This window comes from Trachemys scripta, chromosome 1 (assembly GCF_013100865.1).
Source record: "Trachemys scripta elegans isolate TJP31775 chromosome 1, CAS_Tse_1.0, whole genome shotgun sequence".
Classification (NCBI taxonomy): Eukaryota; Metazoa; Chordata; order Testudines; family Emydidae; genus Trachemys; species Trachemys scripta.
Window position 1 is genome coordinate 119,511,447 of NC_048298.1, and position 23,283 is coordinate 119,534,729.

General features: G+C 43.0%; 1 protein-coding gene across 3 annotated transcripts in view; it reads right to left on the bottom strand.

Annotated features, from left to right (window-relative positions):
* The window catches only part of A4GALT (alpha 1,4-galactosyltransferase (P blood group)), a 42,893-nt gene extending 27,227 nt beyond the window's left edge, over positions 1-15,666 (bottom strand). Inside the window, exon 1 of one of the 3 annotated variants that reach the window (XM_034783269.1) lies at positions 15,537-15,666. The gene's annotated coding sequence lies outside the window, so the exon portion shown is untranslated. The remainder of the gene's footprint in view (positions 1-15,536) is intronic. The other 2 variants (XM_034783287.1, XM_034783278.1) reach the window with 2 other exon arrangements.
* Between the last annotated feature and the right edge of the window lie 7,617 nt (positions 15,667-23,283).

The following is a 23,283-nucleotide window of genomic DNA, read 5'->3' on the forward strand; positions in this document are numbered from 1 at the left end:
TAGAAATGTAGAGCTGGAAAGCTCAAAAAGTAATTTAATTCAGCCTCCTGTGCTGATGCAGGACCAGGAAAACCTTAGACCATACTTGATGGATGTTTGTCTAACCGGTTCTTAAAAACTACTAATGATAGGGATTCCACAACCTTCCTTGTTAATCTATTATAGCACTTAACTAGCCTTATATTTAGAAAGTTTTTCCTAGTATCTAACCTAAATCTCCCTTGCTGCAGCTTAAGCCAATTATTTCTTGTCCTACCTTTAATGCACAAGAACAATTGTTCATGGTCCTCTGTATAACAGCCCTTAACATATTTGACGACTCTTATCCAGTCCCCCTCAATCATCTTTTCTCAAGACTAAATGTGCCCAGTTTGTTTGTTTTTAAGCCTTTCCTCATAAGTTAGGTTTTCTAAATGTTTTATCATTTTGTTGCTCTCCTCTAGACTCTCTCTAGTTTATCCACATCTTTCTTAAAAAGTGTGGTATCCAAAACTGCACACGATACTCCAGCTGAGTGTTTTTACACTTTCACTGGACCACCAAGTCATTCCCATTTTTCCTCTCTCTCTCTGGCTCAATGACTGTTGCATTGTGCATAAATACTTATAGTCATTGGGCCAGAGAGGGGGTGGGGGGCGAATGACTCTTTGGTCCAGTAGTCAGAGCAACCTCTCAAGAGGTGGGAAGCCCCCTTTTCTTTTCTTCCCCTTTTCTGACAGAGAGGAGGGAACTGAACCTGAGTTCCCCACATCCCAGGAGAGTGCTCTAATCAATGGGCTAAAAGTTATAGAGTGGGCACCACCATCACCTCCTTCTGGATTTTGAATGGGGCCGGATCCATAGGCATGCTCAGTGGTCACCTACCCGATTGGGCCACACACATGACTAGACAGCCAAATTCTTATCTTCTCTGGAACATAGGGGGGAGATAAATGTCCCAAGTGCCTGGAGTGATGCAGCAATGCTTATGCCGAAATGCTGAAATTTACGTGCCTAAGGAACTTTTTACTCTAAAAACAGTGGCCAAGTGAGTTCAGGCAACTACCAGGTTCGGCAGGAGCTTTCCGGATCACAGTGGAACTAAAACTGGGACTTAAAGAGCTAAGTCTGGGGTTTAGATGCTTAAGTACCTTTATGGATCTGGGCCTTTGATCTTGCAAGAACGGGAAGTATTTGGTGTACAGTTGCCTCCAGATATAAACAAGGGCCCTGAACCTCAGTTTGGAGCTGTGGGTGTGTGTGGACGCCTGCACCCATACAGCGCTCCCTTGACTAAAACAGGATTCTATGCAAGCAAAAGAGGCCACCCACATGGAGTCATTTGCCTGACTGGGACATCAAATGTAAACATGTGACCTTTAAAAATATATATATATGCCAGATAGGGTCATTAATACAATTAAGACACTGACCTTTTTAAATGGACTAAATCTAAACTAAAGTTACTTAGATAGTAATACACATCCATAATTTTTGGAGACAGGTTAATAACTTGTTGTTTACTTTTATTCATAAAGTGAAGCAGAATCAGTCTCCTGGAATATGTAACCTGTGAGCTGGTTGAACAGAACATGTTTCAACACATTGTTATGTGTATGGCTTCAATCAGGAAGGAAGAACTTGGGTTGATGGAGAGGAGGATTGTTTGTCTTTCCTCTCCCAGTTGTAGATTTTCTCTCAGTAAATTGATTGAATCTAGAATAAATTATAGAATCATAGAATATCAGGGTTGGAAGGGACCTCAGGAGGTCATCTAGTCCAACTCCCTGCTCAAAGCAGGACCAATCCCCAGAGAGATTTTTACCCCAGTTCCCTAAATGTTCCCCTCAAGGATTGAACTCATAACCCTGGGTTTAGCAGGCCAATGCTCAAACCACTGAGCTATCCCTCCCCCCATAATACTTTGCATTTCCATAAAAGGATCTCAAACTAATTTACTCATATTTATTAATGAATCCTCAGTACTCTTATGAAGTAAGTCTTATCCCCATTTTACAGATGGGTATTTGGCACTGGTGCATCCACTGCTGGAATACTGTGTCCAGTTCTGGTGGCAACAATTCAAGAAGGAGGTTGATCAAGTGGAAAGGGTTCAGAGAAGAGCCATGAGAATGATTAAAGACCTAGAGAACATGCCTCATAGTGATAGACAGACAGCTTAATCTATTTAGCTTAACAAAGAGAAGGCTAAGGGGTGACTTGATTACATTCTATAAGTACCTACATGGGGAACAAATATTTAATAATGGGCTCTTCAGACTAACAAAGGTATAATACAATCCAATGGCTGGAAGTAGAAACCAGACAAATTCAGACTTGTACATTTTTAACAGTGAGTGTAATTAAGGCTTTGTCTATACTTGCAAAACTTTTGTCGTTCAGAGGTGTTAAAAAAACCACCACCCAAAAGACAAACGTTTTGTTGACAAACACTGGTGTGAACAGCGACTTGTCAGCAGGCGAGCCCTCCTGCCGAAAACACCAATGCTGCTTGTTGGGAGTGGAAGTTTTTTGTCATCAGGGGAGCGCTCTCCTGCTGACACACAGCGGCTACACTGCGTGCCTTTTAGTGGCACGGCTATAGAGGCACAGCCGTGTTGCTAAAAGATGTGTAGTGTAGACATAGCCTAATTCTTGGAACAATTTACCAAGGGTCATGGTGGATTCTCCCTCACTGACAATTTTTAAATCAAGATTGGATGTTTTTCTAAAATTTCTGCTCTAGGAATTATTTTGGGGAAGTTCGGTGTTAAACAGGACGTCAGACTAGATGACCACAATGGTCCCTTAATAAATTCCAAGGCCAGAATTAGTGAGTAAAAGATGTTGCCATAGAATATACCAGTAAGTGTCCTGATTCTAAGCATTATAGAATAGATCAGAATTTTGTCCAGGAAAGGACTGTAGACTTTGGCCTTTAGTCCCCCTTAACTGGAAAAACTATTGTTTACAGCTCTTAGACTCTGAAAGGCATAGACAAGCAGAATTTACAAATCCTTGCCAATATTTACACTAAAATGGAATGTAGGGTAAGTGCTGGAAGAGACAATGGAGAAAAAGGATGGAAATACAGTAATTTGATATTGTAGCAATAGCTACATGCGTAGGTGAGTAAATTGATACTAGTAATATGTAATATGGAACTGAATTGTAAGCTCTTGGTGGCAAAGATGGTATGTGTTTGTACAATGCTGAGCATAGTCATTGCACAACTAATTAAATCTAGTGGGGACATTAAGTATGAGCAACATTTTAGCCCTCACAATTAGATGTTCCTGAGTTTAATCAGAAAGGTGAAGCATGAGAAGAACCAACCTTTTTGGAAGGATATGCGCCAGGATATTGGGAACATATCTGTCTTTCAGTTGCTATTACCATGATTTGTGGTCATTTTGGAAATTAATACATTGGACAAAAGTATGGCAATATTAATCTGAGCTATTTAGGAAAAGCAACTGTCTAACCCCGTTTCATAAACTTACATAGTAGGGACTGCAGCATGGAAAGGGGCAATTTAGAGTTTGTCCTGTTCTTACTGAGCTTCTGTAGTGGAAGGCTTTTCTTCTTTGTTATTTTATATGTAATTGAGCATCAAGTAGCAGATCAGTAGCCTGTGTATTTTAACAAGTGCACAAGTGCCTAGAGCTCTTTGGAATTAGGCACTGCAAAGAATTTTAAAATCTTAAATACTTTAGAATACAAAGAATACTTAGTCTTAAATAAATATTACTACCAACGTACTTCTAGGGATTTCTCTCTCTCTCTTTTTTTCCTTCCCTCTCTAGTCTGGTAAAAGGAATTGATTTCTATTTTCCTACTTGTAAAATCTGAAGATATGCTGGAGAGGACAGATGGTCTAATAGGAGGAGGACACTCGCTTCAGACTTAGGACACCTGCATGCAATACCCTGCTCCATCACAGGCTCTCTGTGACCTTGGGCAAGTAACTTAAGCCCAGATCCTCAAAAGGTATTTAATACCCATGAGGATCTGAGCATTAGTCTCTCTGTGCCTCAGTTTCCCATCCATAAAAATGGGATGGTACTTCCCTACCTGACAGATGTGTTGCAAGGATAAATATATTAAAGATGGTGTGTCACTCTGACACTAAAGTAATGAGAGCCATGTAAGTACCACACATACTGACAGTCTGGCCTATGGGTTTATAGGTCTCAGTATTTTAGTATTCTTGGCCATAGCCATCGATGCCAACTTTTATTTTTCACTGGGGGGTGCTCTGCCCCCACTTCGTTCCCTCCCCTGAGGCCCCACCCTCTTTCCGCCTCCACTACGCCCCCTCGCAGAGGCCCCTGCCCACCCGCTGCTTGCTGCTCTCTGCCCTCTGCAAGCCCCTTCCCCAGCCACCAAACAGCTGATTGGTGCAGACTGCCCAACAGTTGTGGCTGGTGGGTGCTTAGCACCCACTATTTTTTTTCCATTGGTGCTCCAGCCCTGGAGCACCCACAGAGTCAGCACCTATGGCCATAGCAAATAAATTTTCCCTCTCACCTTTTGTACTTTTCTATCTAGCAAAATAAGTTTAACATAATTCAAAATCCCATTACACTGTATGTGATTTTATTTAAACATGGCATTGTGGGCCAGATAAGGGAGAATAATGCTGTTGTGAGAATCCATTACAAGAGAGGAATTTTATTCACACACGGTGAAATTCACCCTGTGCAGAGATGCAGCATAAGTGGCCTGTTGCACCACTTAAATATCTCAATGTAAGGCTTGAGTGGTACATAGGCCTCATGTAGGCTCTGCACTGAGGTAAGTTTCACCCTAAAATAAAAACAAAATACAAATCCCAGGGCCTGATCCAAGCACACTGACATTGATGGAAAGACTTCAGCGTACTTCAGACCACAGCCCCAACCCTTAAAAAACACACACACACACACAGAATGATTCTGTCATCAATGCACAGCTTCTCATGACACAGCTGCCCTGTGACTGGCATGTCATAAATTACATGTCTCTGTACTACCCACCAAATGCTATCAAAAAATTGAAATGACCTTTTATATAAAGGTCATTTCATGAGTTCTAATCATGCTCCAAAATATTTAACATTTAAAAATATGGCTTTGTGAGGGCAACATTTAGAATAGTTACCAACACCCACCCCCAGAATCAGATTGACTATTGGCATGTTCTATAAGGTGAACAGGAAAGTCTCATGTCAGAACTAAAGTAACTGGCAAGATTAAGTAGATTAATGGATAGAGCTGCCCAGTCTCAATCCTGAATTGAGCTGTACAAGCTCAAATTGATTAAAGAAAGCACGCTGGCTGGTATAGGAGAATATAACTTTCTCCAGAGATTAAACCACATTGCTGTTCGATAAATTGGTGACTTCAGCTGCACAGTGATAAATATAAATTGCATATCTATAGCACCTGTAATCTGGGGATCTCAAAGAGCCTTATAAATACTAAGAGCCAGATTCTGATACTCTGATTAAGGGAATGAAAACTTGGCTCCACTGAAGGAGTGGCAAAATTCTCATGGACTTCTATAGGGTCAGGATTTCACTCATAGTGAATAGGCCTATTTTTGGAGGAAGGTATTATTTAAATCAGTGGGACTACTCATGCGTAACTGCTCAAATCACATTCTCACACATCCGAAGAAGTGAGGTTTTTACTCACGAAAGCTTATGCCCAAATAAATCTGTTAGTCTTCAAGGTGCCACCAGACTCTTTGTTGTTTTTGTAGATACAGACTAACACGGCTACCCCCTGATACTATTCTCACACTAATTAATTAGGTCTCAAATACTCCTGTGAGACAAAATTTATAACTGTTGTATAGGTGGGAAAATGTCCTGAGAAGTTAAAAGTCTATGTCAGTGGTCATCATGACTGCCAGCAGTGACCAGGCTGAGGGGCCTGAATCCCACACCTACATTATGTCATGAGCATAAAGTAATTACTGACAGGTGGACTTAAATAAACTCACCAGCAGACCCTTAACCTTCTATAACTTATACATTCATGTAGAAACTAAAACTACAGCCATTGTGCTGTTCATGAACCCCCCCAACGGGACAGTAAAGGACTTCAGAGATGAAAATTTTACATCCACGGCTTCCCCTACAGAGCTTGTACCAGTGACTCTCTACACACTTCTGCTGGCTTGGAGCTCACCTCACCCAAATAATCTGAGGAGTCTGGGGCTTTTTCCTCATAGAGGGATACAGGGTTAAAATGTCAACTTGTCCCATTCAGTGTCCTAGAAGAGCATGTGGCACTCTACCTTCTGAGTGACACTGCTTTGATTTTCTGCTCTAAGAACCATCAGAGTAACAGCATCCCTATGCTTGCCTCACTCAAGTGGAGGGCAGGACTGGGAATTCACCTGTTATTTACAACAAAAACAATATTTATTTAATAATAAATCCCAGTAAGATTTGATTCTAATGTGCCTTCCACTTTCTAGACAGCAAGGCCGTCTAAAATGTGATGCTGCTCACGTTATCAATAGCATCTCTTTACCTCCCAGAACTCTTTACAGTACAAAATTTGGTTTCTGGCCATGCTTTCCAGTGGGCCCAATGAAATAATCAGAGGCAAACTTCTCATTGACTTCAAGAGAAGCAGGATCAATACATCTGTACTGCTTTCTTTTACCCCTCAGTGAAGCACATCTAATCATGTCCCTTGTTTTGCGATTTGTGTTTTTAAATCTCCTAGCCTATTTTCTTCATTTATAATACTAAATATTCTCCTTCCCTCCTCCCACGGTCATACACTCTGTTCCTTTAGTACATCTTTATTCATCTTCATTCTCATTAGATTACTGTCCTCCTCTGTATTCTTCCAATTCCCAGTTCAGAGTCTATTTTTAGTTTCCGTTATTTTAGAGTGGTCGTCTCTGGTAATGCTCAGCACTGCAGCACTCAAACCATCATTAGCAAGGTTACATCCTTTCCTTATTGCATTTCAAAATGTTTTTTTAAATCCATCTTCCTTCACAGATCAAAAGGTGATTTAAATGTATACAGCGTCTGCTATCCAAACACAGACGCCGCTGTAACCACCTTCTCCTTATTTGCTATTCCTTCTTGAAATGCTAGCAAAAGACCGCAAACCAGTATCATTGACAACTACTTCACTACACAGCAGAAGAAACACCCAGGCAATTTTTTTCTTGACTTTCACTGTGAAAAACCATCATTGCTACCCACCACTGAGAGAAGTTCTATAGCAGGTGTTATGCAATATGCTAGTGTGTTTCTCAAAGATTTGTACTGGGGACCCCTTTCACACAGCAAGCCTCTGAGGGCGATCTCCCCTCCCTTATACATTAAAAACACTTGTTTATATATTTAACACCATTATAAATGCTGGAGGCAAAGTGGGGTTTAGGGTGGAGAGTGATAGCTTGCAACCCCCCATGCAATAACCTCACGTCCCCCTGTTTGAGAACCCCTGCAATATGCATTATTGCAGACTAGAGGACCATAGTGGTCCCCTTTAGTAATTAAGAGATTTATTAAGAGATCACAGTACAGAGACCACTTTGAAATAATGTATGTGTGCCTGGGGCATTTTGTATAACCATAGCATACACAAATACATGAAAAGATGAACTAACACTCTAAGATACAGCTTTATTTACTCAGACACTTTATAGCCACCTCCTTTAACTCTACCATGGAACATCATTAATCTAGTTGTTAGATTAGGGGATTGTGTGCTATAACTTTTGAGTTCTTTATATGGCTCTGTCACTTATTCCCTGTGTGAGCTGGGGCAAGTCACAATCTCTCTGTAAAATGGTGTGGAAGCAGAGAAAGAACTGACAGGAAGGAGATTGCAATGCATGACAGTTTGTTAGCAAGAGTCAGGCTAACTGTAACCCTAATAACGTGAGATTTGAAGAAGTGAGGAATGTGTGAGGCGAGTGGGAAAGAATGGTGTGAGAAGTTGTTGCGATCTTGTGTAGATAATGTGCAAACAATATGGAATGTAGACTGTCTACATTAATGAGAAAAACAAGATATTAGAATGACTTATGTAAACACAAAATGCTGCGGTTGCTTTTCATTGTCTAACAAAAGGTATAAATGCTTGCTGTAATTGTTTACCTGAGAAGAGACCTGCCTAGGAGAGGGAGGCCCTGTGTCCTAGTGCACTCTCTTCCTTTACACAGCTGTTAAAGAGAATAAAGTATCTGACTTTGTACCCAGAGTGAGAACTGTGTTATTCTCCGACAATGGGTATAATGCTTAACCCTTGCATAGGGATGTTCAGTGACTTAAACACTTTGAGGTGCTATAGAAGTGAAAAATATTATTATTGAGAGACTAAGTTGCAATGGACACTAGAGATGGCCAAAGAAAGCTGAATTTTGGCTCTGAAAAACTTCAACTAAGATTTGCTTCCTGAAGCACTACTGTGATACAAATAATTATACAAATGCAAGCCATTGAAGGTCCAAAGGGAATGGACTTGGTCAGGATTGGAGAAAGTGTTTCCATTTTGACTCATCTAAATATTCAATTACCAGAAAGGTGCTCACCTATATTAAAGAAGAACAAACTTTGTTTAGTAGGTTTGAAACTAATGACCTGCTCTTGGCCAAGATCAGAGACAACTTTTCTTAACTCATCCTTCTCAATCTATCTGCTGCCATAGGCACCATTGATTTCGCTGTCATTCCACGGCTACCATGGCCCCAAGTTGTCCTCTCACTTCTTCTGCAACTCCTTTCCTTTCAAAGTTTCTGTCACTGTCCCTCATGGCTTTGTACTTGGCCCTTTCTTCTCCTCTAACCCTTTAGATCTTATTCCTGAGTGATCTCATCCATTCACATGGCTTCATATCATCTCAGCCTAGGAATCTCATGATGTAAAGAGGAGAACAAGTTCTCTCCTGCAATCCTGCCATGCCTCTCTGACTGCTATCTTTCCAACATCTCATCAGGACTGTCCTGCTACTGTCTCCACTGTTTGCTACAGACTTCTAAATCACACCAGAGAAAAGGATGACTGACTCCTTAAGCAGTTATCTACAATGTGTCCAGAAAAAAAGCTGCATTATCATAGGGTACATCAGTCTTTGAGTAACATATGGTAAAGGTATGCAGTGTTGTTGTAGCCATGTTGGTATCAGACTATTAGAGTGACAAGGTGGATGAGGTAATATCTTTTATTCTACCAACTTCTGTTGGCAAGAGAGACAAACTTTCAAGCTTACACAGAGCTCTTCTTATGGTTGCATGCTGTCAGTATTTAAAACATTATCAGAATTTCTAAATATTTCAGATGACAATATCTTAACTGAAAAACATTGTATCCACCATGGGGGAAATCTTTATTAGACCTCATCTTGACAGATAAAAAGGAACTGATCACAAAACCAGAAGTTAGTGGTGGCTTACGTACAAGTGGTCATGACTTGATCATATATGTTATGTGGAAACAGAATCAAGTACAATTCTTTAACATATATATGGTGCTTTAAAAAGGCCAAATCTGAAAACAAGTGAGCCAGATCAGTTGGGAGAGAGAATTTAAATAGTAAAATGTGAAGGATAATTGGGAACTATTTAAAAACATTTTACTAGATGCCCAAGAAGCCACAATTCCACAACCAAGAAAGATGTACTGGTTAAAAAAAGAAAAACCTGCCTTAGAGAGGAAGTGAAAGTAACATACATATATATATATATATATATATATATAAAATCAAATGAAAGAAAAGAATATAAATCAGAAGCTAGGTATTGCAGAAAACTGATAAGGGAAACAAAAGGACACAAGGAGAAATCTATGGCCAGCTGAGTTAAGGACAATGAGGAGGAGTTTAAGTATATTAGGAACAAAAATAATCCTAAAAATTGTATTGGTCTATTACGAAATGGTGGAATTATCAATAATAATGCAGTAAAGTCAGAAGTGTTCAATACATATTTCTGTTCTGTTTGGGAAAAAACTATATGACAGTCACAGCATATGATAAAGTTTACTGATGAAATAAAGGTGGTGGTGGGGGAGATAAATAATAAACAGGACAGGTCATTTATACAGAGTGATCTGAATCACTTAGTAAGCTTGGTGTAATCAAACAATATGCATTTCAATATGGCCACATGGGGAAGGCATCCATCTAGGGACAAAGAATGTAGGCCATACTTACAGAATGGGGGACTCTATTCTGGGAAGCAGTGACTCTGAAAAAGACTTAGAAATCAAGGGGGTTAATCAGCTCAATACAAGCTGCTGTGGCCCAAAGAGCTAGTGCAATCCTTGGAAGTATGAACAAAGGAATCACGAGTCACAGCAGAGGAGAAGAGCAGGTTCTAGGACTTCTGTATTTGGCAATGGTCTGACTGTACTGTGATCCTGTGATCGTTTCTGGTGTCCATAATTCAAGAAGGATGTTGATAAACTGGGGATACAGTGATCTCCAGATTCAAGGCATGATTAAAGAGCAGGAAAACATGCTTCCCAGTGACGGACTCAAGGAGCTCTGTCTGTTTAGCTTATTGAAGAGCAGAAGGTTAAGGGGTGACTTGATTACAGTCTGCAAGTACCTACGTGAGGAAGAAATATTTGATACCAGGCTCTTCAATCTAGCAGATAAAGATATAACAAGACCCAGTGCTGGAAGTTGAAGCTAGACAAGTTCACACTAGAAATAAGGTGTCCATTTGAACAGTAATTAACCATTGGAACAACTTACCAAAGGTTGTGGAATTTTTTAAAACAAGATTGGATGCTTTGCTAAAAGATATGCTCTAGTTCAACAGGAATTAATTCAGGGAAATCCTATGGCCTGGCTATACAGGAGGTCAGACTAGATGATCGCAATGGTCTCTTCTTGCTTTATAATCAATGAATCTCAAACACAGCAAAATTTGAGCTTCCATCTTTCCTTCTAAACCCTCTCTCCTCTTCTTTCCTTCTTCCCTGCTGTTGAAATCATAACCTCCCCAATGACCCAGGCTCTCATAATTCTGTTATATTTGACTCATCCCTCTCTTTCTCCATTCACAGTCAGGCTATTGCCAAATCTTGCTGGTTCTTTCTCCACAATAGGTCAGCTGTCACTTTTTCCACTCATATGGCTAATACATGTCCATGTTTTAGTCATCTCCCTCTTTTACTTGTGCAACTCACTCTTTGCTGGCCTCCCTGATTCCCATCTATGTGCTCATCCAATTTAAGCAAAAACAATGCGACTAAAATCATCTCTCATCCATGAAACAGATTGTCTCCCTCCTTCCTTTAAATGCTTTCAGTGACTTTCTCTCCCTGCCCTCCACATCAAGCTCAAGCCTCTTGTCCTAGAAGACACTGTGCAACTCCATCCTTGCCTGCCTACCTCTCTCCTTGCCTTTCCTCCTACTCTCTTCACATCATACAAGCCTCCTATCTCCCTGCTCCTTTTTTATCCATCACCTACTTATATTTGAGTTTCTGTCCACAGTGCCCCATGGCTTGGAACTTCCTAGTGCATCCAGTGACCACCCTTTTTCATTCAAATCCCTTTTAAAAACTCACTTCTTCAATGACACCCAGCAGGATGAATCCATATTAAAAAGAATTTCTATCCACAGCTCATTAATAAAAAGATATAGGACCTAATACTCAACTGTTATCAATGGCATAACTCCAAGGCTTGATTTGGAAGAAGGAAAATGTCATAGTATTCAATACAGGCTCACTCTACAAGCCAAGGTCAACAACAGTTAACTTATCATCATCAAGCTTATGAGTTAACACCCCACTGAAATGAATGGGGCAGCTTCCAGAGCTAGTGTTTCAGGCTCCCTGCAGACTCAGCCAGACAGTTCTGCATCATTTTATACCAGGTTCGTATTCTGAAGGTTGTCTTTGCTGCTATGAAAGCTAGATACTTCTGCTTTGTTTTTAAATGAAAGAGGAGACTCTGGAGAACAAGATGATATCCTTTAAAAAAAAGTGTTGTATTGCTGATTGTGATTAATTTGAGCAAGATTGTTGTCAAGCTTAAGATGAACACCAGTATTGCCAGTGTTAAGCCTAAACTTCCGGAAGCTTTATAGAATGGGCTTTGCAAAATTATCTTTAAAAAGCAAGCTTTGCAAACTTAAGCTACAACTTGCTGTCAAAAAACACCTACAACCAGACAACATTTTATTCTGACTCCTAGATGGTATAATAGGTTATGCCCCTAGGTACGGCTTATTGAAACCACCTTTAAAATTTGTGGTTAAGAGACGCTGCAACCAAAGAACTGATTCCTAAGTGGGTTTGATGGGGTAGGCCTTTAGGCATAGGTCATCAAAATAACCTTACCCACAATCAAGCCAATAGCCCATTTAGAGTTAAGTTACCTAGAAAACTAAGGGAAACCACAGTCGAGACAGTGGGCTATATTAACATAAGCTATCTCCTTGAGCATAACTTATAAAATTAAAACAATAATTGGCTACAAGAAAATACGTAAGCATGAATTATACAGCCAAAGCGATAACACTAAATTTGGCCTAACCTGATTGGTTAACCTGCTTCACAGCATGGCGGGCAGATGAGATTAAATGCGTAAAACCTCAGGAGGGTGTGTGTGTGTGTGTGTCTTGGTCTAAGAAGTTATTCTCTTTGATTGGTCTGACCTGCACCCCCTAAACCGATGAAACCTGAACTGCACCGACTATCTGCACCTGGCCAATGCAAAGAGCGGTCGACTAAAGGGTAACGTATTCTCGGCAGGGTAAGGTTTTAAAGTAAAATAGTCTGGTTGCATGCAAATAAGGTAACAGAGTAAAGAAGTCTGGGTTGCTCGAGCTGTTTTGATCTCAAGTTGTACTAACACTAAAGTATTAAAAAATAATAGTGTCGGAATAATTTGATCTCAGATTATATTAATACTGCAGTATTAAAAATAGTAGTAAAAGTTTATTTGTGCTGTGTCTTCTGTGTTGCATTTATAGCCGTAAGTCATTAAAAGCCTTTCCTGAAGAATAATCAGTAGTTTTCATTTCTTTATATGGACACCACTTAACCTCATTACATCTGTGTTGGGTGGTGGGAAGTAGTGATCACCCAGAGCCCCATTTGGACGCTGATGTGTGTCCCCTTCTTCCTATATCTCCACACTGATCTGTCCCAGTTTGAACCCTGCATAGCTCTATTGACGTCGATGGGGCTATGCCAATTTACACCAGCAGAGGATCTGGCCCATAATTCACAGGCCTCCCTATCCTCTGATCATCCAGGACATTGTGTGTCAATTGTTTTCTCTATTTAGATTGTAAGAAACAAAACCTTTTTCTGGTTTACACCATCAAAAACACTGTCAGCCCTTAAAATAATCATAATCCTACCACCTTAATTGATGTAACTTAATATAAAACTGAATTTATACATAGCATTCGGTAGCTATATTGTGAGAGTTACTGCCACTCGCTGGGTGACACTTGCAGACCTCATCCTGTGCTGTCAGAGAAGTCACCATCATTTTCTGCCCTCATTTTGAATAGCTTTCTAGCAGGTCCTTCTCCAAAGATATATATCATATCTTCTTGGCTAATTCTGACAAATTGGGATGAACTAAGTAAAATAGCTGCCTCTATGTTTTCTCTGACACTGGAGTATATCTCCTATAGTTTCTTTTCAGACCCGCTCTCAATTTTCAGCCTCAGCTCAAGGACTATTATTTCAAATAAAAAAAAGAATTGTTTTGGAGCTTAAGAATCAGTCCCTGTCTAATAGAACTGGTCGATAAATGATGAAAATTGTTCAAAAATGTTCATGAAAATATGTTGTTGCAAATATGAAACATTTCTACCAGCTCTCCTGTCTATGATATCCTTGAGACTACAAGAAAGATATTTCTTCTTCTGACCCGTTACCAATGTCTTTGTGCACATGGATCTGGTAACCGTATAAGAGTGCATTCTCCTTCATACTGCTATTCAGGACCTGCATCAACAGTGTATTATAAATCCTGAGCCTCTCCTTTCACCTACAGGGGTGGCTTTAAGCCGATTCGGCCGATTCCCTGGAATGGGGCCCCACAACGTCTGGGGCTGCTTCTCCCCCCTCCCTCCAGCGCTTGCGCTGCCATACAGCTGATCAGCGCAAGCCTGGAAGGGAGGGGTGAGGAGGAGGAATCCGGCGTGCTTGGGGAAGATGCGGGGCCAAGGGTGGGATTTGGGGAGGGATCCAATGGGGCAGGGAGGGGGCAGGGCCAGGGGGGCGCGAGACAATTCGTGTCCCGGCATGGGGCACCGCACCTGCTAAAGCCGGCCCTGTTCACCTACATTACAAATCCCAACATGTGAATGTCCGACATTTTAGGATGCCTTTCTATGTACTGGAGAGTCTTAACGACACACAGAGGTGGTTTTGGTTTTGCTATTCATCCCTGATTTTAAACTCCATGAAGGAAGGGAACAGATCTCCTTTTTGGAGATATGTACTCCACTCTCTCCTCTTCTAAGTCACTCACTTCAGACTTTTCTGCTTAATGGTATATCTAAAAAGTACCCTTTCAATTTTTTTGCTGAAGGACTGTTCCTAGTTGTACTTTATACGTTGTTATTAACTATTAGTTGAACCAGCTTTGGAGGATTGCCGTTTCAGTTATGAAAAAGAAAATGTCAGATGGAAGTCGACAGGAGGCTTTCCATTGACTTCAGTGGACTTTCGATCAGATCCTAGATTACGAACAGTATCATTAAAAATATCAAATAGTAGGACTGATGCCATGTTTTATTTCATACAAAAGNCCATCTGTTGCTCCAAAATTCAAGTGCGTTCCAGATGTTGAAGACAATGGACCCAAATTCTCATAAAGCAACACTTCACACAGCTGTATTGGAAACACTATTTTGCCACAGTGATCTGTGCGTTGAATGCTGTTTTCCTTACAAAACCCAGCGACACTGCCTTAAGTTTGCCATTTCTGTGCGTCTCTCTCTCTCGCGCAAGACATACCTGAGTCTTGGTGGTGCCCATCTTGTGGATGATGGGGTGCCTTCTCCCCCGCTAATTACCCCTGAAGCCAAAGCAAGAGTGGAACTCGTACTGCACCAGTGTGATCTATTTCATGATGCAGAGATGCAAGGGCACATCCCCTTCTCCAGCTCCTTCCACCCCTCCCCAGGGGCTACACAGGAGGCTAGAAACACTCCCATTGCCCTTCACCTTCCTAATGGAGCTGGGGGGAAATCGCAGACCCCATGATCGGGAAAGAGAACTTCAGCCAACCCCCCAGGAGCAGGCGATCCCCCGGGAACGCAGTCCCGGAGCTGTGCCGCTTCCCGTCTCAGGTCAAGTTCCCAGCCTTTGAGTTCTCCCCTCTCCGGGCAGGGGCGCGCGGGGACGGGTCCCTCCACTCGCGCCCCCTTCGCCCAGCCCCAGCGGCGCAGAGAGGAGAGCCCGCAGGAGGGGGAAAAAGGTGGCGCGGGGGGTGGTGTCGATTTTCTCCCCCACCCCCTGACCTTCCTTCAGCCTCAATGTCGCACCGGCAGCCCCCTAGTGCCCCTTAGCTGCCCCCGCCTCCCCCCCAGCGAGGCGGGAAGGGAGAACCTACCTTCAGCCACTTCCACCGCTGCTGGCCCACGGGGCCCCTCCCGAGGCGGCCACTCCCTGCTGGGAGCGGAGGGCTAAGCGCAGAAGGAGAGAGGCGGCTTCTGAAAGGAGGATCCACCTCCCCGACGGTCCCTTTCCCCTCCTCTTCAACCACTCAGTTTCCCAATTGCTGCTATCGCTGCTCCTACACCCCTGCTCGCTCTCAGCTGCTGCGGCCCCATCTCTCTCCCAGGACCAAGTCCCGCTTGCCAGAAACAATGCCTAACACACGGCTGCAGCAACGAACACAGTTCTTTAACCCATCACCACCTTTAGGGCTGGAGCCTGGCAAACAGCCGCCTTCCCAGCCCCCAGGCCAGTAATCTCTCTCTCCACCCTCTGCTCCCTCCGGCTCAGCCCAGGAACCAAGGGATGGTGAGTTAATTGGCAATTAGCTGCCTCAGTATATAATGCCTGCATCTGTAACTTTCACTCTGTGCATTCGAAGAAGTGAGGTTTTTACTCACGAAAGCTTATGCCCAAATAAATCTGTTAGTCTTTAAGGTGCCACCAGACTCCTTGTTGTTTCTGCCTCTGTTAGTTGCAGGTAGCAAAGGCAAATGTCCCCTCCTCTAATGCTTACTGCCTCCTTACTAGGGGGAAAGGCCTACAGCAGGGGTAGTAAATAGGCAGATCATGGGCCAAATCCAGACCGCCAGATGCTTTTGAAAGGACCCCACAATCTCTTTATTTACTTATCATTATTATTGGGGTTTTCTATTATTCTTTTATCTGGAGTCTAGACCTTCACTATACCTTGGCCATGCAATTAGGGCCCTGACAAAAAAATAATTGACTACCCCTGTTCTACATCCTAAATTGGCTTCACTCTTGCTCATCGGGAGAGGCGTCTCTTCTCGCCTATCTTGTTTGGATTTCACTTCCTCCCTGATTAGCTCTTTGGAAAATCACAGCAACACACCAGCAGCTTTAGCCAGACCCTATAGCTGCTGGGCAGCCTGGGCCAAATTCATAATTAGAATAACTCTATTGAAGGGACTAGAGCAGCAGGGACGGTGTTGTCAGGGTTGTGAACACCTTCACATATTAATCAGCTTGTTCCCCTGGCATGAACTGCAGCTGGAATGAATATTCCTGACATCTTCCTCTCCCCCCCCCCCCCCCCCACCAGTCATGGAAAGAAGTTAGCTGGCGGATATTAATAGAGCCTGGATAACTTCCTAAAACATCTCTGTGGTCTCTGAAAAATTCAGCACTATAATGCCAAGAAGTGAATTCCTATGTGAGAGCACATGAACAGGGGGTCAGGTCTGTCTAGCTTTAAGGACCTGATCCTGGAAACCCCAAGAGCTTGTCAACACTTAAAAGCTTTGTCACTTGAACTAAACTTCTCGACTAGACTGGTAGGGTTGACATATCAAAAATAAATGTAGCTACACCAGCATAAAAGTGCTTATACCAATATAGCTTATGCCTGTCCAGTAATCTAAATAAATTACAAGGGCTGGTCTCGGCTTGGAATTTAGGTCAACATAGCTATGGTACTTGAGGGGGTGAAAAACTCAATTTTACATCCCTCTAAAACAGGGGACTCAAACTCAAATGACCATGAGGGCCACATAAGGACTAGTACATTGGCCCGAGGGCCGCATTACCGACACCTTCCCCCCGCCACTCCACCCCTTCCATGAGGCCCCACCCCTGCCCTGCCTCTTCCCACCCCTTCCCTGCCCCCATTCCAACCCCTTCCCCGAAATCCCCACCCAAGCTCTGCACTCTCCCTGCGCCCAGAGGGTGCAAGAGGAGTGCAGGGTGTGGTGGGGGATCAGGGCAGGGAGTTGGGATGCAGGGTGTGGCAGGGGGCTCAGGGCAGTGGGTTGGGGTGCAAGAGGAGTGCAGGGTGTGGCAGGGGGTTCAGGGCAGGGGGTTGGGGTGCAGGGTGCGGCAGGGGGCTCAGGGCAGGGGTCAGGGTGCAGGAGAGGTGCAGGGTACAGCAGGGGTGCGGCATGGGGCTCAGGGCAGTGGGTTGGGATGCAGGAAGGGTGCGGGGTGGTTGGGGTGCAGGAGGGGTGCAGGGTATGGCAGGGGGTTCGGGTGTAAGAGAGGTGCAGAGGGGGTTCAGGGCAGTGGGTTGGGGTGCAAGAGGAGTGTGGGGTGTGGCAGGGGGCTCAGGGCAGTGGGTTGGGGTGCAAGAGGAGTACGGGGTGCGGCAGGGGGTGAAGGGCAGGGGGTCGGGGTGCAGGGTGCGGCAGGAGGCTCAGGGCAGGGGTCAGGGTGCAGGGTACGGCAGGGGGTTGGGGTGCAGGAAGGGTGCGGCATGGGGCTCAGGACAGTGGGTTGGGATGCAGGAGGGGTGCGGGGTGAGGCAGGGGGTTGGGGTGCAGGAGGGGTGCAGGGTATGACAGGGGTTGGGGTGCAGGGTGCGGCAGGGGGATCAGGGCAGTGGATTGGGGTGCAAGAGGAGTGCGGGGTGTGGCAGGGGGTGAAGGGCAGGGGGTCGGGGTGCTGGGTGCGGCAGGGGGCTTAGGGCAGGGGCTTTGGCTGCAGGAGGGGTTCGGGGGGCAGGATCTGGCTTGACGCGTACTGGGGGCAGGGCAGGCTCCCTGCCTGCCTGTCTGCCCTGCCCCTGCAAGAGTCTGGAATGTGGGGAAGGGGGGGCGGAGGGACTGTGTGTTTCTGTTGCTTGAGGCACCGCCTCCAGCAGCTCCCATTGTCCGCGGTTCCCCGTTCCCGGCCAATGGGAGCTGCTGGGGGCGCTGCCTAAAGCAACAGTCACACACAGCCTCTCTGCCCCCTCCCTTCCCCACGTTCCAGCCTCTTCCCGGAGCTGCGCAGGACAGGCAGGCAGGGAGCATGCCCTGCTCCCAGTGCACGTCCGGCCGCCGCTCTGGTAAACACTGGGGGAGGGCGGGGGGGCTGCGAGGGGCTCGCGGGCCGCAGAAAATCACCCCACAGGTCGTGTGTTTGAGACCCCTGCTCTAAAAGCATCTACACTAGGGGTTTTACCAGTATAACTATGTCAGCAAAGAATCACACCCCGTCATATTCATAAGGGTAGACCACATCTTAGATATATGAATAGTGATCTTATAAACACTAAGCACCTGATAACAACATAGTAATATAATTTGATGGCACTGGACTGAAACAGGAAGATAAAGAAATGTTACACACTTCACAAAAAAGTGTGTGAAGGTTTAATCACAAGAATTATGTGCTCTCATTTATTCCAAGTTATCAGAACAAATTCTATTTGTCAGGTAGATTTAACCCTAAATCTGAGATCATGAGGATTCCTTGAATAACAAAGGGGATCAGAATTTGCCTTTTTAATGTTACCAGAGCTGCACCATTAACTATGGAGAGGCTACCACCACTTCATAAACTAAATACTTGCAGAACTGGGACTGGAACCCTGAATATCCCTTTGCTCTTTTTAATCTCTACCACACAGTGTGCTCTGAGAAATCTAGAGTACCCAATACCGATCCCACTGCAATCAATGGTTAAAAAAAATGGGAACAGGATTGGGCCCAAAACTCTCATCAATTCACCTCCCAAAACAATTAACGCAACAACATTGCTTGATCACAATTTTTCTTCAACTATGGCCTGCTCTATAGCTTTTGTGAGTAAGGAAAGTTTGAAGGGATAGTAACACAGGTTTCATTGAGCCTGGGGGAGGCAAAAGACAATATCAAATCAGGGTAATTTTTTTAAAATGCCCAATAGCTCAAACTAACATTTGATGAATTTTCTTCAAACTTTGCAGGTTCTGTTTTGTTTTGTCATCAGAGTAAATCTAATAATTTTCAGGCCAAACTGATTTTCCAAGCGGAAACTACAGAGTAAAAATAGGGCCTTAGTATGAAAATTATTTTCAATTGTCACTCTAGAGAATCTTCCATTTGTCTGGCTGTCTTGGATCTTATATGATCCCTATTACCTTAGTATCTGAGTGCCACCCAAAAATTATGAAGAGTGCACATAAGATATTTTGCTGTTCCCTCCAGTCAGCAGAACCCAGATTTTGGTTTTATTTTATTTTTTGCAGTGCTATTGTGGGAAGGCTGGATTTGCATTTTGTTTTGAAGTTGTTGAGATTCACACTCATCCTGATATTCTCTAGCAGTGATTTCCAGAGTCATAAGAGAATTATTGATAAAGTTTAGATCCAAAGTCATGCAAATTATGAAAAAAATCTCTCAATCTCAAAAAAAATCTCAAATCAACCTCCTATTAAAGAGACTGTACCAATTAATTTAGAGCACTGCCCTCCCAAAAAAGAGGGTGTGCAGTTTATTAGAAAACATAATTAAAGATTCCCACTAAAGTTTGGAATGTTTTAAACACAGGTTTTTTGGAACACCTTTTCAGCTGATATTTTCTATACAAGCGCTATATGGCTTATACAAAGTGGTTAGATTTTTACAATGGGCAAGTGGGGTTTTCTCCCACTTTTCCTTAATTCAAAAATGGCTGGAGATATTTTCCTGAAATTTTAAACACACATGAACACAAAACCCTAGGGAAACACCTTATATTATCAGCCCAAGAGACTTTGTTTCATTCTGTTATATAAAAGTGGATCTATATAAGCAAAGGCAATCAAAAAGGCTAAAGTCTGAAACTTGCATGGACACAGTTCTCTCTGAGAACTAGTGGGCCAAACTGGAGCTACTGTAGATTTATAACAGTATAATGGAGAACAGAATAGGGCCCTAAAACATGTGATTGGGCTGATGAAAAAAAATTCAATTAGTGAAAACTGGTGGAATGATCCTGATAACTAGGGTGCCAATAGAAATCAGTGCAAGCTAGGAGATACAAAAGGGGAGAGAAGATGGAAGACTAGAGACACAACTTTAAAGTATTTACAATGTCAGAGCACTGCATAAGGAGCTGTATTCATAGAACAAATAATAGTAAAAGCTTATTTTTTGTCACTAAACTAAAATGCAGTGAACCGGGGTGTTTTCTGAGAAGTTGCCATTTTTACAGTCACTTTTTCTGATATATCTGTTTTATAGCACAGCCAAGGTGCATGTATCTGGGCTGATGAATGCACACTAAGTATATTTAGCCACCACCACCACCATAAAGAAATTGGCCCTTTAGCACATGCAAATAATCCTCCAAGGAATGACCCAGAAAAAGGGCGGAACCACTTCTGTGTTTAAAAATTCCCCATGTGCCAATTCCACATTCCCAATCAATGAGTGCAAGAGACCATTTGTAAACACTCCCAGCCCATTCCTCCTTTTCTTATAACTCCCTACTCTGCTCCTTCCTGTCAGCTGGTAGGGAAATTCTGATTTGAACTGGCTTGTGGGTTCAGGACCAGCAGCATCTCAGAGACACAAGATGACCCTAGCAAAGAGCCTACGACAGGGCTGGATTTAGGGGCAAGCAACCCAGGCGATCACCTGGGGTGCCAGGCTTTAGGGGCACTGGGCTTGGAATGCTGTTTTTGTTAGCGACAAAAGGGAAAATAGAATTTTCGAAGTAACATGTTTCATGTATTCCATGGGTGGATTCATTTTTCACTAGCCTCCTAGAATATGCTGGACCTTTGTAGAATCTCATGGAACCTTCCAGACTTTCTGAGAACTACATTTTCCTCGAACCTCTTAGAATGTTGTCAGCCATGTCTTCATGGGTATATAAGGGACAGAGGGTTGCCAGTCAGTCAGTGAGATATAAGAATGAACTGAAGTGAAAGCCCACCTGCGATATCGTGAACCTTGTTTTACTGTGTAATTGTGAAAATGTACTTGTGTTTTAAGACTTGAAGAGTCATACGTAGCGACTAATAAAGGACATATTTAATAAGACACCAGAGATATCTATCAAACCTCTATCTATGCAATAATGTAACAGAAATACTGTTCCTTCTTTTGCCATGCTTAACATGTAATGTTTGATGACATATTGATGTGGCTCGGCAAAGCGAAGTACTACGCTGTAATAATGGACTGCACTCCTACCATTAGTCACAGTGAAAAGATGTCATTTACAGTAAGATTTGTTGACTATGAGGATGGCTATATCCAAGTAAAGGAACACTTTATCTGTTTCCAGTCTGTGGACAACTCTACTGGAAAAGGCCTAAACAGAACTGTTTATGAACATTTTGAATGAGAATAAAATAAAGTGTTAGGACTGCTGCAGCCAAGGCTATGACAACAGTGTGAACATGATTGGAAGAAACAGTGGTGTCCAGGCAAGGACCCTTGCACTGAATCTGAGAGCTTTCTTTGTGCCTTGTGGCCGCCATTCCCTCAACATGGTTGTGTCAGATGCAGCAGCAGCATCTTTAGATTCAGTCTCTCTCTTCAGACTATTGCAAAGGATATACGTCCTGTTTTCAGCATCAACTATCAAGCAGCAGATCCTTACGGACAATGTTATAAATCTGACTGTGAAGCTGCTAAGTGACACTTGCTGGAGAGCCCTATTGACAGGATAAGGCCAGTGAGGTACCAAGTGACTGAGGTTTACGATGCCCTGATGGAACTGGCGCAATCAAGTAAAGTCGAGGCCAGAATCTGACACCAGGCTCAATGCCTGGCAAACCAGATCCCTAACTTCAAATTTCTAGTCTCAATTGTGGTTTGGCATGATATCCTGTTCTAAGTAAACATGGTAAGCAAGGCAATACAAACTCATTTGATGGACATCATGACCGACACTACTTCGATGAGAAGCCGCCTTGATTTCATTGTGGCTTACAGAGACAACAGATTTGAAGATGCCATCACTGCTGCTAAAGAAATGGCAGATAACTTAGGAGTTGAGCCTGTCTTCAAGGAAACTCAGATTCATTGGAAGAAGAGACAGTTTGGTTATGAGGGCAGAGATGAGGTGATGGGAAGCTCGGAAGAAAAATTCAAGAGGGAGGTTTTTTGCTCATTCGTTGACACTGCTCCGTTGTCCACTGAAGAAAGGTTCAGACAGCGGAAGTACCATGAAAAGACCTGGGAGTTTTTGCATGACCTTAGTAAGCTGCCAGTGGACAGGAAAATACTCTTGAACAATTATACAGACCTTCACTAGATGCTGACACATGGGGAATGTTCAAACATCAATGATAACAACCTTTATGTCAAATTGGACAACATCCATTACATTTTGCCACATGGGAAGCACTCTCCACTTCAAGTTCTTCAATTCATTTATGATGAAGAGCTGAAGGACACTTTTCCTAGCTGTGGATAGCTTTGAGGATTCTGCACACGCTGCTAGTCACAATCACAAGTGGTGAGTGCAGCTTTTCATTTCAAAGCTCAGGCTCATTAGAACATATCTTCAATCGACAATGGCGGACAAGAGACCAACATCGCTTGCTATTTTATTGCTTGAAAATGCCATTGGCCAGTTTTTGGATCTCTCTGATGCTGTGCTTCAGTTAATGAGGGCAAAGGTGAGAAAAGCGACCTTTTGAACTACAGGACTAGGGTTAACATTCTAAGGCTGTCACCTACTGTAACACTATTTAATACTGGTCCACCCAATGTTGGTGCACAGTTCAATTTCTTGATGTTAGCACATTTCAGTTAGTCTTAAAATTGAAAAGTTTCTATAAGCTTAGAGGAAACTATTTTTTTTTATTTGCTTATATATGGCATGAATAAATACAGATTTACAGATCCTAGCATGCAAATTTATCATCTTATCTGAGAGAGATAAATCATGCATGCAAATCATGCAAAAAATGTTGTGAAATGGGCTACACATGCAATAAAAAA